Raw genomic sequence first — 13,400 nt, forward strand, 5'->3', positions numbered from 1 at the left:
AACATTTATTTACCAAACACTTGCTTTTCCGTCTCCATGTGAGTTACTTTCCTCCCCTTTGAAGTCCCAAACCACTGCCTCCAACATCCTCTTTTGTCTTTAACTGGAAGTGGTATTTAAGGTGAGGGCGTACATGGCGAGTTCATTTTCCTGGCTCTCTCCCAAGTATATACGTTACCAAGCTTTGTTTGATGTTCTCCTGTTAATGTGTCTAACGTCAACTTAATCCTTAGATCAGCCAGAAGAACCCAGACAGGTAGAGGACAATGTTTTCCTCCCCAGCTTTTGAAAGTCTGGGGAAGAAACAGACACATGTGGAGACAATGATGTGTCTCCTGAGACGTTATCAGGCCGGGAGTACATGAGGATCTCCAGACACATTCAGATCCACTATTCTTTTCCGCGCTGAAGTCATCATTATTCCGGAAATCTTGTCCACAGGGCGATTAGCTGGGAACTTCCGGTGCTCAACCGCTAGTGTTAGGGTGGTGATCTCCTGGCAAATCCAGCCCCGCACACCTCTCTACCCATTTCTAAAACAGAGCGAACTCTTCCTCACTCGCGGGTCTTTGCACTGACTGTTCCCTCTGTCTCCAATACCCTCCACCTACCTCCAGAGCCGGTACCTCCTCCGCCTTCAGATCTCGGGCTATCCAGCCGGTTCTCTCATCCCCGCGTTTCCCATCAGAGCGTGCTGTTTGGGTTCGCTGCTGCCGTGGGGATTGTTAATGTCTTGTTGTCTGTCTCCAGCTGTGATCAAGGCGTGAGAGCAGGGATCAGGCTGTGATCTGTCCACCCTTCTTTCCCCGGGACCCAGCATCACGCCTAGGACGTGGTCAGAGCTCAGTGAATGTTGAGAACGCATGAATCGGTTCACAGAGTGCTATGCGATAACATTAATAGGCCGCACCGAAAGGGCTGAAAATCCAACAATTCGCTCTCGTGCCGCACAGGGCCCTTCTCCCTATTTGGATAAGCGAACCAGGCCAGGGGCAAGTTCCAAAGCACGAGAAAACAGATCAAAGCTCACCACCACCAAGTCCAAGAGGTGGCCCTGACCCTGCTCCCCCCGGCAGTCAGGCAGAGTCTTGTCAAGGATCGGAACAAACGTGGTTTCCAAACCCCACGCTCCCAGGTACAAGTTTTGTAACCATTAGCCTCTGTTTTCCTACATCAGCACAAAGGAGAGTGAAGTCATCTGCTGAGATTGCCACGAGGATGGAGTGTCCTCACCCCGGCTGCCCCAAGGAACGTTTGGCAAAAGTCTGAAGACATTTCTGGTCGTCACGACACCGGGGTAGAGTCCAGGGATGCTGTCAAACATCCTAAAGTTCACAAGCCATCCTCCACAACAAAGAATTGCTCAGCCCCAAATGTCAACAGTGTCGAGGGCCAGAAACACTGCATCAGAGATAATGCAGTTGCACGGGAAGCCGTCGAATTCGTCCCTCTCTGTGACCAGATGCACCTGCAGGCAACCAACTGCAAAGGTCTGACCAGCCTCAGCTGAACACTCCCTGACCGCGCCTCCAACCGGCCTCCGCCCACACCAGTGTCTCACCAGGAATCCCCGCTGTCTTAGTCTCTTTGGGCTGCTGTAACAGAACACCACAGACTGGGTGGCTGGAACCACAAACACTTACTTCTCACAGCTCTGGAGGCTGGGATGTCCAAGATCAAGGTGCCAGCAGATTCAGTGTCTGGTGAGGGCCCACTCCCTGGTACACAGAGGGCCATCTTTTCACTATGTTCTCATACACTGGAAACGGCAAGGGAGCTCTCTGGGGTCTCCTTTACAAGGACACGAATCCCATTCATGAGGGCTCCACCCTCATGGCCTCATCACCTGCCAAAGGTCTCCCCTCCAAATCCTGCCACGTTGGGGATTAGGCTTCACTATATGGCTTTGGGGAGGATACAAACATTTGGTCTATAGCACCCATCTTCCGATTGTTATTAAGATCCTCTTTCACACCTGAATGCAAATCTCACTACAGAGAAGCCTTCCACCTGTTTTCTGTGCTGTTAGCCTTGTTTGTCCTACTGCACTGAATGTCCTCGGCGGCACAAATTACAGCCTGCCCGCCGCTGAGGCTTTCTCCTCCCTCTAGCCATCCTTAGGCCTTAGCACCAGGTGTTGCCTCCTGAGGAGAGAACTTGGCTCATGAAAAAGGAGAGGGCTCCTTAGGCTAGCAAATCCAAAGTCCTAACTGTACGGCTTCTTCCTGACTGTCTGGCTTTTCTCATCTGCAAAATGGGCACCACTGAATCCATGTGTCAGGCTCTCCCCAAACAATGAGACACTGTTTGTGACATGTTGCTTAGAGTAGGCAATACAATGCCACTGTTTCACAGGAAGAGCTTAGCAGAGCCTGATCAGCTGAACGTTAAATCCAACCCTCTCTCTTGAGCAGAGTAAGGTTTTTGTTTTCTAATTCCTTGAGAGCCAAGCATCTTGTCAGGAAGGGGAGGACAGTATCAGGCTTCAAGGTGTGTATCTGGAAGAGGTCATTTTCTTCCTGAGATATCTTACTCTTTCATCTCTCTCCCTATATAAAGTCAAAGGGCTTCCTTTCAAAACCTGGCAGAGGTTTTGTGGCGTGAATTCCCCACCTTTCCTGGTCTGATCACACCTCCTGAGTGCCAGCCTGCCACCTGGGGAAACTGCCATTGCCAGCTCTGCACTCCACTTACAGCCTGTTTATGAGAGCGAGGAGGGTCTACAATAGTCATCTCCTAAAGAAACAAGGGAATTCACAGCTCTGGACTCCCAGTTGTAATTTCCAGGGCATCCAGTGATTCCAGAAGGAGAAGGTCAAAGGGGCTGACGGCTCAGAGCGTGGGGAGGAAACATTCACCTCCAACCACTGCGGCAAGTCCGTCAGGGTCAGGGGCATAGATCCCAGCCCCCCGGGGATCCCCCAGGACCTCCTTCATCTAATTCACAGGCCACTGTTTTATGAAGTTCATGCAGAAACATCAAGCGAGGGGAAAATGTGCTGGCGGGTGAGGAGTAGAGGGTGTACCCATTTTATTTGCTGGGAGGACCACTCAGGATGTCTCAGACAGGTCCTACTTCTTTACAGTTCTACCCTTGATGGGGAGTAAGGAAGGACAGCATTCTATCCCTGAACAAACCCAGCACAAACACATGTTTCAGAGCAGGCTTCATGTGCCCCATGCTATTACACTGTTGGCTTCCAGAAGGTCCCCAGTCCTTTCCCTCCACTTCTGCTAAAGTCCCTCCATTAATTCTTGCACCAGAAGCCACGTGACCAAGCAGAAGACACCGTGAGCACTTTAGCAGCTTACCCTAAAGATCTTACTAATACGTGCAGCTGTCCCCAGATAGGGGACCACGTCAGGAGGCAGCCGGGGTCCCATCCCTGGAAACGTCAAGCAGAGGAGAGCTAAGAATCTAGGAGGGGACGGCAGAGGGCCATAGCACAGACTAACCCACAGACACGGCAACGGCTATCTGGGGAGGCCAGCTGCCAGCAGCAGCTGAAGAATATTTTATTTCAGTGACTCGAGTCTCACCACTGCTGAGAAGCTGGTCACAGCTAAGGCTTATCAGGCTTAATATGTGAAACATCACCCAGAAAGCAGCAGACAAAAAGCAGACACAAGGCTGACTAACGTCAAGGACGGCACGCAACCCCAGAGGCTGGGCTCTACCGGGCAGTCTGCTCTCGCCCCCTCCTGCCCCACTGTCCCTGTCTGTGATGTGGGGACAACAGTCTCTGCCTTGCTTTTCTATTGTGAAGATCAGAGTAGACGAGCATTCAGAAAAGGTGAGCTAAACCCTTAAACATTGAAGGAACTAAGGAATTATGCTTAGAGGATGAACATTTCAGTACTGCTTCTTCTGGAAGCTTCCCTGATCCTCCCTGACCTGGTCAATTCCTGCCATCAGCTCCCAGAGTACCAGGTCGTCCTCCTTCTACTTACGGCAGTTGTCATCCCATATTTCTCCATCTGATTCTTTGGTTTGTGTTTGTCTCACACGTTTGACTGTAAACACAGAGCAGGCAGGAGCCAGGTCTCTTTGTGTTTGATGTTGTTGTTCGTTCTTACCATGGCCTCCCGGCGCAGGCCCTGATAGACGTCAAACGCCTGAACAAATGGATAACCACAAGCTCCATGGTGTTGGAAATGAACTGCAGCAAACTGCCCCCGATCATTCCCGATCTGTCACTACAAAGGTGTCCGCAGGCTTGATAACCACCGGTGCGCCTAAGAGAGACCACCATCTCTCCTGAAATTTAGCAGGTTAATGAAGGTGGCTGGTATTTTTTCTATTTCTTGGGGCTATGGACTCTTCCCTTATCTGCAAACGACTTAAAAATATTGTGCAGGCATCCTGAAACATTAAGCGACTTTACTAGGTTTGCTCTTAAAGAGAGAAAGGGGGAAAAAAAAAAAAAAAAAAAGCTGGTTTTGCTTGTAGTTTCCAGCAACCACATTTATAAAAGCAAAGCCTGAAGCTGGAACTTTGGGGTGGGTTTTAAAAGAAATGTGAGCACTGTAAGTTAAATACTACTTTGTGCCGGTGGCACAACGCACGGTGATTATCAGTCCTTAATTATGTGGAAATCTAAAGATCTGTGGCCCTTTACTTAAGAGTCCAGTGGTTTCCAGCAAGTATGCGCACTACTGCTGTTACATTCATGGGGTAAATTGTGCTTTGCGCTCTCCTGCCATTTCTTACGAACAATTCCATTTTCTTCAAACTTTTTGAGCAAAGGAAGGTCACAGAACAGTACTTTTTTTTTTCTCTTCTGTGTTCCTTGTCCCAGGTGAAATTCCCCCTCCTTCTGCAGTGAGCTTTGGATAATGGCCTCATTAACTGGGTTACATTCCCATTTGGCAGAGGAACAGGTGGGCAGCACAGAGGTAATGGCTCTCGGATGAGAGAGCCACAAAAAGTGAATTGTTCAAAGGCCCCAGATGATTAAACAATTACTCTCTCTGTAGTTCATATTTTAGAGTAAACAGCATTTACCTAGACTGCATTTTTCTTCGTCTCGGAAACTCGTCTGCCTCTGCCGGCTGTGTGTCGGTCCCCTTTCTCCCCGATGAAATTTCATCCCTCCAGGAACTGTTTGCTAGCAGAAGCTGCTGATCTCTGGCCAAATGAAAAACGCCTGCACGTTCTGCTTCTCATCGTGCATCAAACCCTCATTTCCAAACACGATACCCTTTTCCTGATAGCCTGCTGCACTCCACTGCCTCTCTCTCCACACTAATTCAGAGGTTATAGCTCCTTCGCTTTATAACATTTACCAAGGGTGCGGACGAGATGGCCTCCCACTTTAAATGGATTTCCAATTTTCAGAGGCCATTCTTCAGTTCCCCGCTCCGATGTCCTCGTCCTTGTCGCTTTTGAGTGTCGGTTATAGTGGAGTAACGGAGCACCTGAACGAAACCAAGCCTCCCGAAACTGGATGTTCGGGAACTGCTGAAATCCCAGCATCTCAACTGGGAGTTCTGGCATTTGGGGACTAATTGTGTTGCTGAAATGTGGCCCGATCTGAAAACTGTAACCAGAAACAACGAAGAATGTGTGTGTGTGTGTGTGTGTGTGTGTGTGTCTGCAATAACATAGGCACTCATGACCTGAAAACAAGTGTTTTTACTGAGACAAAAGGAGCAAGTTGTGTTTTGGGGGCTCCTCCGAAAAATACAAGGTGGTGTGTCATAAATTTGGACCAAGTTCAAGTTCCATACAATTAGGGGCAGCCCCTGAAATCCAGCCCAAGTGGAACATGAAAGTGCAATAAGGTGTATTCCCGCAATCTGCTCTACTCGAGCCAAGAGTCTCGACCCTTACACTCAGGTGATGGTGCTTCCACCAGGTCTCTATCTACCCTGAGAGGGGATCCCTATCTCTAGCGCCTTCCTCAAGATGACGAATGGATTTACTGAATATGCTGAAGTTCACACGCTGGAAGGAGAACTTGATTCATGTGACTCCACAGACTGAAGTGAACAGACCACATAGAAAGCGCGCTGGGCTGGGAGCCTGGACTGCGCTCCCCACGGTGAGGTCAGGATCAGCAGCGCCAGCAGTACCTGGGACTTGAGAGAAACGCAGAACCTCGGGCCCCAGCCCAGACTTACTGAATCAGAACCTGTGTTTTAACAAGAACCCCATTTGAAAAGCGCTGCCCTAAAGCCTGTCTGTTAATCTACAACCCATGTAGGGGAGGTTGCAGTTCATTTTTTTTTTTTAATTGAAGTTGTGTTAGTTTCAACTGTACCGCAAAGTGATTCAGTTATACATATATACATATATATTCTTTTTCAGATTCTTTTCCATTACAGGTTATTACAAGATATTGAGTACAGTTCCCTGTGCTATACATTAGATAGATATAGATATATACATAGTAGTGTGTATATGTTAATTCCAAACTCCTAATTTCTCCCCCCTCCCCAACCCACTGCTATTCCCTTTGGTAACCATAAGTTTGTTTTCCATGTCTATGAGTCTATTTGTTTTGTAAATAAATTCATTTGTATCATTTTTTCAGATGCCACATATAAGTGATATCATATGATATTTGTCTCTGTCTGCCTTACTTCACTTAGCATGATAACCTCTAGGTCCATCCATGTTGTTGCAAATGACATTATTTCATTCTTTTTTTTTTTTTTTGCGGTACGCGGGCCTCTCACTGTTGTGGCCTCTCCCATTGCGTAGCACAGGCTCCAGACGTGCAGGCTCAGCGGCCGTGGCTCACGGGCCCAGCCGCTCCGCGGCACGTGGGATCTTCCCAGACCGGGGCACGAACCTGTGTCCCCTGCATCAGCAGGCGGATTCTCAACCACTACGCCACCAGGGAAGCCCTCATTCTTTTTTATGGCCGAGTAATAGTCCACTGTGTATAGGTACCACATCTTCTTTATCCATTCCTCTGTCGATGGACACTTAGGTGTCTTTCACATCTTGGCTATTGTAAATAGTGCAATGATCATTTGGCCCAGATCACCAGCTTTTGGAATGTGGGCTCCAAGAGGGAAATGCATCTTTAGCCCCTCTCTAGTAGACCCTCAATAAATATGCTTTGAAAGAGTAAACGGGTGCCCCTGCGATGCTTGTTCCCCATGGTCTATATGCACCAGACTGTCTACTTCTGGCTACAGGAATCACGTTCCTAACTCTTCAAGTTTGCTTTTTAGTTGAGAACTTGTTCGAAGCCCAGCCAGTGAGGTCCTGATACTTACAGTCTAACCTCAGGATGTGCAGCAACTATGGCTACAACGTGAGCCCTGGGGCAACCTTCCACTTTTACCTCAGCATTGTTAAACCCTATTTACTAACACGAGTCACTTCGTGTTTGCTATCAAAAGCCCAGAGCAGAGGTAGGGTAGGTAACACTAAACTTCCCTTCATAGAGCCACGACCCAGCCCGTGCAACACTATTAAACGTCCCCTTTCCATCATTAGCTACAAGCTTGGCTGTGGTCACTTTGTCCAAATATCAGTCATAAAAGAACAGAAAATAGCCTCTCCTGCTTTCTCATTCACACTTTGTGATGTGGAACGAAAATGTCTCTTTCTAACCAGAGTTGGCTTTATTGCAGGCTATCAGGCTATCGTGAAACAAAACAAAATAAAAACACACACACACCCCGGCCCCGCCCACACCTGTCTCAAGATATTGGAAGGGAGAATAACAGTTTGAAGTGAGGAGAATATTTAAGGCAAATATAATGTTGGTTTCATCTTTGTTCATTTCATGCAATGGGTACATATAAATCTCAAAGAAAGGACACCCATTATTTTTAGCTCAGTCTTTTTTTTTTTTTTTTTTTTTTTTTGCTGTACGCAGGCCTCTCACTGCTGTGGCCTCTCCCGTTACGGAGCACAGGGTCCGGATGCGCAGGCCCAGCGGCCATGGCTCACGGGCCCAGCCGCTCCGCGGCATGTGGGATCCTCCCGGACCGGGGCACGAACCCGTGTCCCCTGCATCGGCAGGCGGACTCCCAACCACTGCACCACCAGGGAAGCCCTTAGCTCAGTCTTTTTGAATGCACCACGCAGAGGGTGAGAGGGCCTCTTTAACCCTCTCTCCACATCTGCAGTTTGCCCCCCACCCCTACACTGGGCAACTACAAGGGTTTGCTCAGCACAGACCGGCACAGCCAAGGCCAGCTCCGCCCACCCTGCAGGCCCACGTCCTGTGCCCCGACTCCTCTCACACAGGATGGCGTCCCCCACATGCTGTCCCCTCCCACATACAACTGCTCGTTTCCCATCACCCTCATTCACATTCCCTCAGAATGTTTCTGTACTTTCCCATTTGCCCCTGACTAGGAGACATGGTGACCTAATGGAAAAAGTATGGATTTTGGAGTTAGAAGCCAGTGGTTTAAAATTCCTGCCCTGTCTCCTGGTTGTCAAATGATGTTGGGTAACTCATTTATCATCGTTATACCTCCATTTCCTCCTCCGTAGAATGCAGGTAATATACCGCATTGGGCTGCTCTGCCCGTTACAAACGTGAGCCCATATAAGGTCCATAGGATAATGGTTAGTGCACAGTGACTGCACCCACCCTCCCCAGCAGGCCCTGGTATTCAGGCTCCTGAGGAGTCCTTATACACCAGGCCTGCCTAGCCAGGGGGATGAGAGGCTTACAGAAGCCCACCTCACCTCCTAGGTCAGATGAGACCCAACTTTCTCAGTCCTTTATCTTTCCAACTGTCATAGAAAAGGCACAACAAGCCATCTTGAAAGCCAGTGAGTGGAATTCTAAAGTCTAGGAGGGAAAATGCATTATAGAGAATAGAGACACCCATCTTCCAACCAGATAAAGCAAGCTAGACCTCTGACAAGCTGTGTGACCTCAGGCAACTCACTTGAGCTTTCTGAGCTTCCGGTTCCTCATCTCTAGAATGGGGATAATCATGGCTCCTTGCAGAGACTGCAGTGGGATTAAGTAAATGTGTTAAAATATGAAAAACGGCAGATCCATAACTGGGGATAAATAACTGAGCGTCTATCCCGTCTCTTGCCTTTTCATTGAAGGTCAAGGAGCATCGACACAGAGGAGGCTTGCCATCGTAACCTGCTCCTCAGGCAGTGACAGCTACTCCTGAGCCATCAGCCCAGGAGTGATCACTTGAGCTATTCATTAGCATAAATATTTCACAATAACGTCATTTTAATGCTCCCCAAAGAGCATCTGTTATCTATCCCACAGATTGGCCCCTCCCCGGCATAAATCATCAGGAAGCACTTCCCATGTGTCTTAAATGAAGGAGAGCCCTTCCCACCAATAAGGCAAATATTAAACAAATCCAAACAAAAAAAACAGATCAAGCTCAGAAACACCCCACACTGTGACTTTAAGAGTTGATCAACTGCAGATCAAAACCTTTAATTTCTCCTCGGCTCTGGGCTGATGACAGGAGCTGAGTTCCCACTCCTTCAGAGGTGATTACTTTGGTGAAAAACAAAGGCTCTCTTCATCAGACCTTGGCCAATAAACACCCACAGACCTGAGACTCTCTCCCAGAGAAATATCCAGGCCATGAGCAATGCCACCACACCACTAGATGACCCCATATAACAGGGCTGTACAGGGACCACTGCCCCACCCCATGGCCAAGCTGCGGGGAGCAGAACATGATTCTGTTTCCCTGAGTAGGTCACGAGTTAGTCAAGGGTACAAGACACGCTCTGTCCATTCCAGGATCCAGGCCCAGCCTAGGTACTTGATATAAGTTGGCTGAATTAATTTCCTCAGGCAAACAAGGGGTGGTCAAGGCCCACTCTGCCTCTCCCACAGGCCTGGCATTCACCTTGCAGGTTCCTCTGCTGACCATCACGTGAAGGTCACAAACCTGTAATTCTACCAGACCCAGCTAATGACCACCTTCTCTTTGAGTCCTCCTCTGGTGTTTTGCAGAAAAACAAGATAATTTATAACAATAATAACCCACACTTCCTCCAGTCCCACCTAGAGCTTTTCCTGCATCTCACGCATGGCCCATTTTACATGACAGCATCTGTGCTCTCAGTTGATGACAATGGAAACACTGTCATCGTGCAAGACAGGGAGAGGATGGGGGACGTGGAGATACCATGTCCTCTGGAGTCAAACAGACCAGATTTGAATCATGGTTCTGCCAGGTAATAGCTGAATGGCCTTTAGCAAGTGATTTAACTTCTCCATAAAATGCTACCATACTATCTATCTCACAGGTTCTTCATTCATTTAGTCTATGAATATTACGGAGTGCCTTATTTGCCAGTCACTGAGGTAGGCACTGGTTTGTTCAATTGAGCAGTGAACAAAACAGACACATCCCCTGATCCGATTCGAGTGGGCTGTAGAGAGGTAACCTCTTTGAAAATTGCTAGTCAGTGGAAGCAATTCAACAAGCATGCATTTGTTTCATCTGTAATGCCCAGGACCCTGCCTCAGCATAGCACTTGCTTCATAAATAATGAGACTAAATCAAGTCATTGCTTCTAAAGTAGCCAGAGCCAGAGCCAGCATACTTCAAGCAACATGATTTCTCCTCCTAGTTAAGTGTATTTCAGTTCAACAGTCATGTCACGTCATGGCGCCTTCCCAGGGCCACACTTAGCTCTAGGTTTGGAAAACACCAAAGAGAATGGGTCATATTCTGCTAGGGTGGAGAGAGTGATGGGTAAACAAAGAAATATAATTACTATGTAATATGCACATAAAAGTTAGACAAATGTGCAAGGCTATACAGAGGAAGGAGTGAACTGTGGAGTTGGGGGCAGCGGGCCCCCAGAAGCAGTCACACCTGAGCAGGTGTAGGAGGGGCAGGAGCCTTGTTAGTTGTCATCCATCGTCACCCTGCTCATTTGATACATTACTTGCCGAGTAACTGTGTGTGCACAGCTCCATGCTGGATTCTGAAGGTCAGCTGCAAGGACAGAGGCTCTGCCCCAGAGACTGTCTGCACAGGGTAAGCAGGTGTGCCCTGGAGATGCTGCTGAGGAGCTCGCGGTGCTCAGAGATGGATGTGCCTGGAATCGGGGGGCGGGGGGGGGGGGTGTTTCAGAAGAGGAGCGTGTGGACCTTAAAGGGACAGTGACACTGGAGCACAGTGAGAAGGGAGCCCTGCTGTCACGGGGGTCACATTTCCTGCTTGTCCTCGCCTGGACTTTTCCTCTGGGGCACGACTTCTTCAAGCATGAACCATCACCTCTATGGAAGAACAGAACCATCTGGAAGGGGAAACTGCCACTGAGAACAGCTATTTTGGGTCTCAAAATGTAAGGCATGTCATGCTGCATGGCCTTCAGAAGAAGGGCGTGGCTACCTACTGGACAGATCGTAGGTGCCAGACAGGCCGCTCCGGGGTTGCGGGGTCACGGGCTCCGTGGTAGGGTGGCAGCCCCCAAGCCTTCCCCAGCAGACAGAAGCTTCGGAAGGCGCTGGCATGGACGCAGCAAGCGTGGGGGATGAAGGTGGCGGTTTCCGGCCCACCCTTCTTGACCAGAGGCCATAAATTACCAGCTGGCTGACAACAGCCAATGGGCAATGTCGAGCTAAGCAAAGCAAGTGACCTGGGCCCAGGCTGAAGTCCTGTTGTCTTTCTTTCTCTGCTTGTCAGAGGCCTCTCTGCTTGTAGAAGCTGCATCTTTTAACAGAGGGGGCAGGAGACAGGCAGAAGGGGGTGATGGATTAGGACCAAAATTGAAAAACAAAACACTGAAGAGGGCTAAGGCCTAACCTTCCCCCAGAGTCTCTATATCTTTTTACCTCCATCCCCTCATCTCTCTCTGTCATCGCTAATAAAACCTTGACGACAATATCAACCAAAGAGTAAAATTCAGCGTCAGAGGCTCTGCGAACATCTGTCCAGCAGATAAAGCCAGGCCTGTGAGATGCCCTCTGATGCCAGGCCCTGGGGAGACTGCACCCACAGGAGAAGGGGCGGGGGCTGGAGTGACCTGAAGAAGGCCTGAGGCTGTGGTAAAGGAAGAAGCACATCTCCATCTTCTCCCCGCAAAGCATCTGTGCCCCACCCGTCTCTCTAAATGTTTTCGGTTGATCTCCACACTTGAACAATTTGCCCTTGGTAATGGGAAGGGAAGTGACTTGGTAATCATGAAGAGCTGAAATGTGTCCCCCCCAAATTCATGTACATTGAAGCCCTAATCCCCAGTACCTTGGCCTTGAAAGAGGTCATTGAATCAAAATAAAGTCTCTCCGGTGGGCCCTAATCCAATACGAAGAGGACACAGAAGAGGCATCAGGGGTGCACAGCCACAGAGAAAAGGCCACGTGAGGAGCAGCAAGAAGGTGGCCATCTGCAAACCGAAGAGAGAGGCCTCAGAAGCCACCAAACCTGCCGCCACCTTGATCCTGTACTTCCAGGCTCCAGAACTGTGAGAAAATAAATGCCTGTTGTTTAAGCCACCCCGTCTGTGACGGCAGCCCTAGCAGACTAACGCAACGGTCCACGGTTCCAGCTGAGACAATGCACGTGACCCAGGGCACGCTCAGATTGGCAAGGCGGGTACCGAGCTGGAAACCGCCAAGCCCGCAGCAGCACACCGACACACAAAGAAAGACATACGACATGTCACCCACCCACATCTAGGGTTGACATAATGGAATACTCAGACCTTCCAAAGGTCCAGTCCTCCCTTTTAAAGGAGGCAAACCATTTTCAGTTGCTTTGGGGTGGGGAAAGTGAGGAGCTTGTCTTTATAAAGTGTCACAATTTGTCATTTTCATGGTTTGGTTTAAAAAAAAATGTTTAACTCATAAAATATTGGCTCAATTTGACCTAAGTAGTCAAATTGGCAGGTCTGAAAGCCCTGTTTCCATTTGGGGCAACGCTGTTATACGTCTAAGCCAGAACGTTTGTCCTTCAGGGCACAGGGGAGCCCCATGAAAATGACACAGACGCATCGTCACGTTTCCTATCATTGAGCTCAGCTGTCTCTGAGAGCTTGGGACATGTATGACATCTGTGGTACTACTAGGACAATTCCCCACATCCCTCTGTAACCTGATGCCTTTGTCATACCGAAGAGTTCCAGCCAGGAGGAAAGGCACTAATTGAAGGCACGGGGTTTCCACTCCTTCGGGGAGGAAACAATTTGATGGCGTCCTACATCTCTGTCCGTCAACAGGCATGTATCGGCAGCCAGCTGAGTGCAGGGCATTAAGGTGGTGGTAGAAACATACAGAAATTCGAAGAAACAAATATCCCACTGGCAACATTATTATGAATCAGACAAAGGAAGGATCTGGGGCAAGAACGACCATTCCTTGGAAGCAATCCTACGATACAGTGTGCCCTGCAGAACTATAACCCCTTACTACCCCATAATGATGAGTTTATGGCTTCTCAATTTAGCCTACAATACGTCGGCCTTTACTTCCTGCCTACTT

At 48.9% G+C, this 13,400-nt stretch overlaps 1 long non-coding RNA gene across 1 annotated transcript in view; it reads right to left on the reverse strand.

Annotated features, from left to right (window-relative positions):
- Nucleotides 1-617: 617 nt before the first annotated feature.
- The window catches only part of LOC132417123 (uncharacterized), a 53,287-nt gene continuing 40,504 nt past the window's right edge, over nt 618-13,400 (reverse strand). Inside the window, exon 5 of the long non-coding RNA XR_009517755.1 lies at nt 618-750. This is a non-coding gene — a long non-coding RNA (uncharacterized lncRNA). The remainder of the gene's footprint in view (nt 751-13,400) is intronic.

The sequence above is a fragment of the Delphinus delphis genome, chromosome 20 (genome assembly GCF_949987515.2).
Source record: "Delphinus delphis chromosome 20, mDelDel1.2, whole genome shotgun sequence".
Classification (NCBI taxonomy): Eukaryota; Metazoa; Chordata; class Mammalia; order Artiodactyla; family Delphinidae; genus Delphinus; species Delphinus delphis.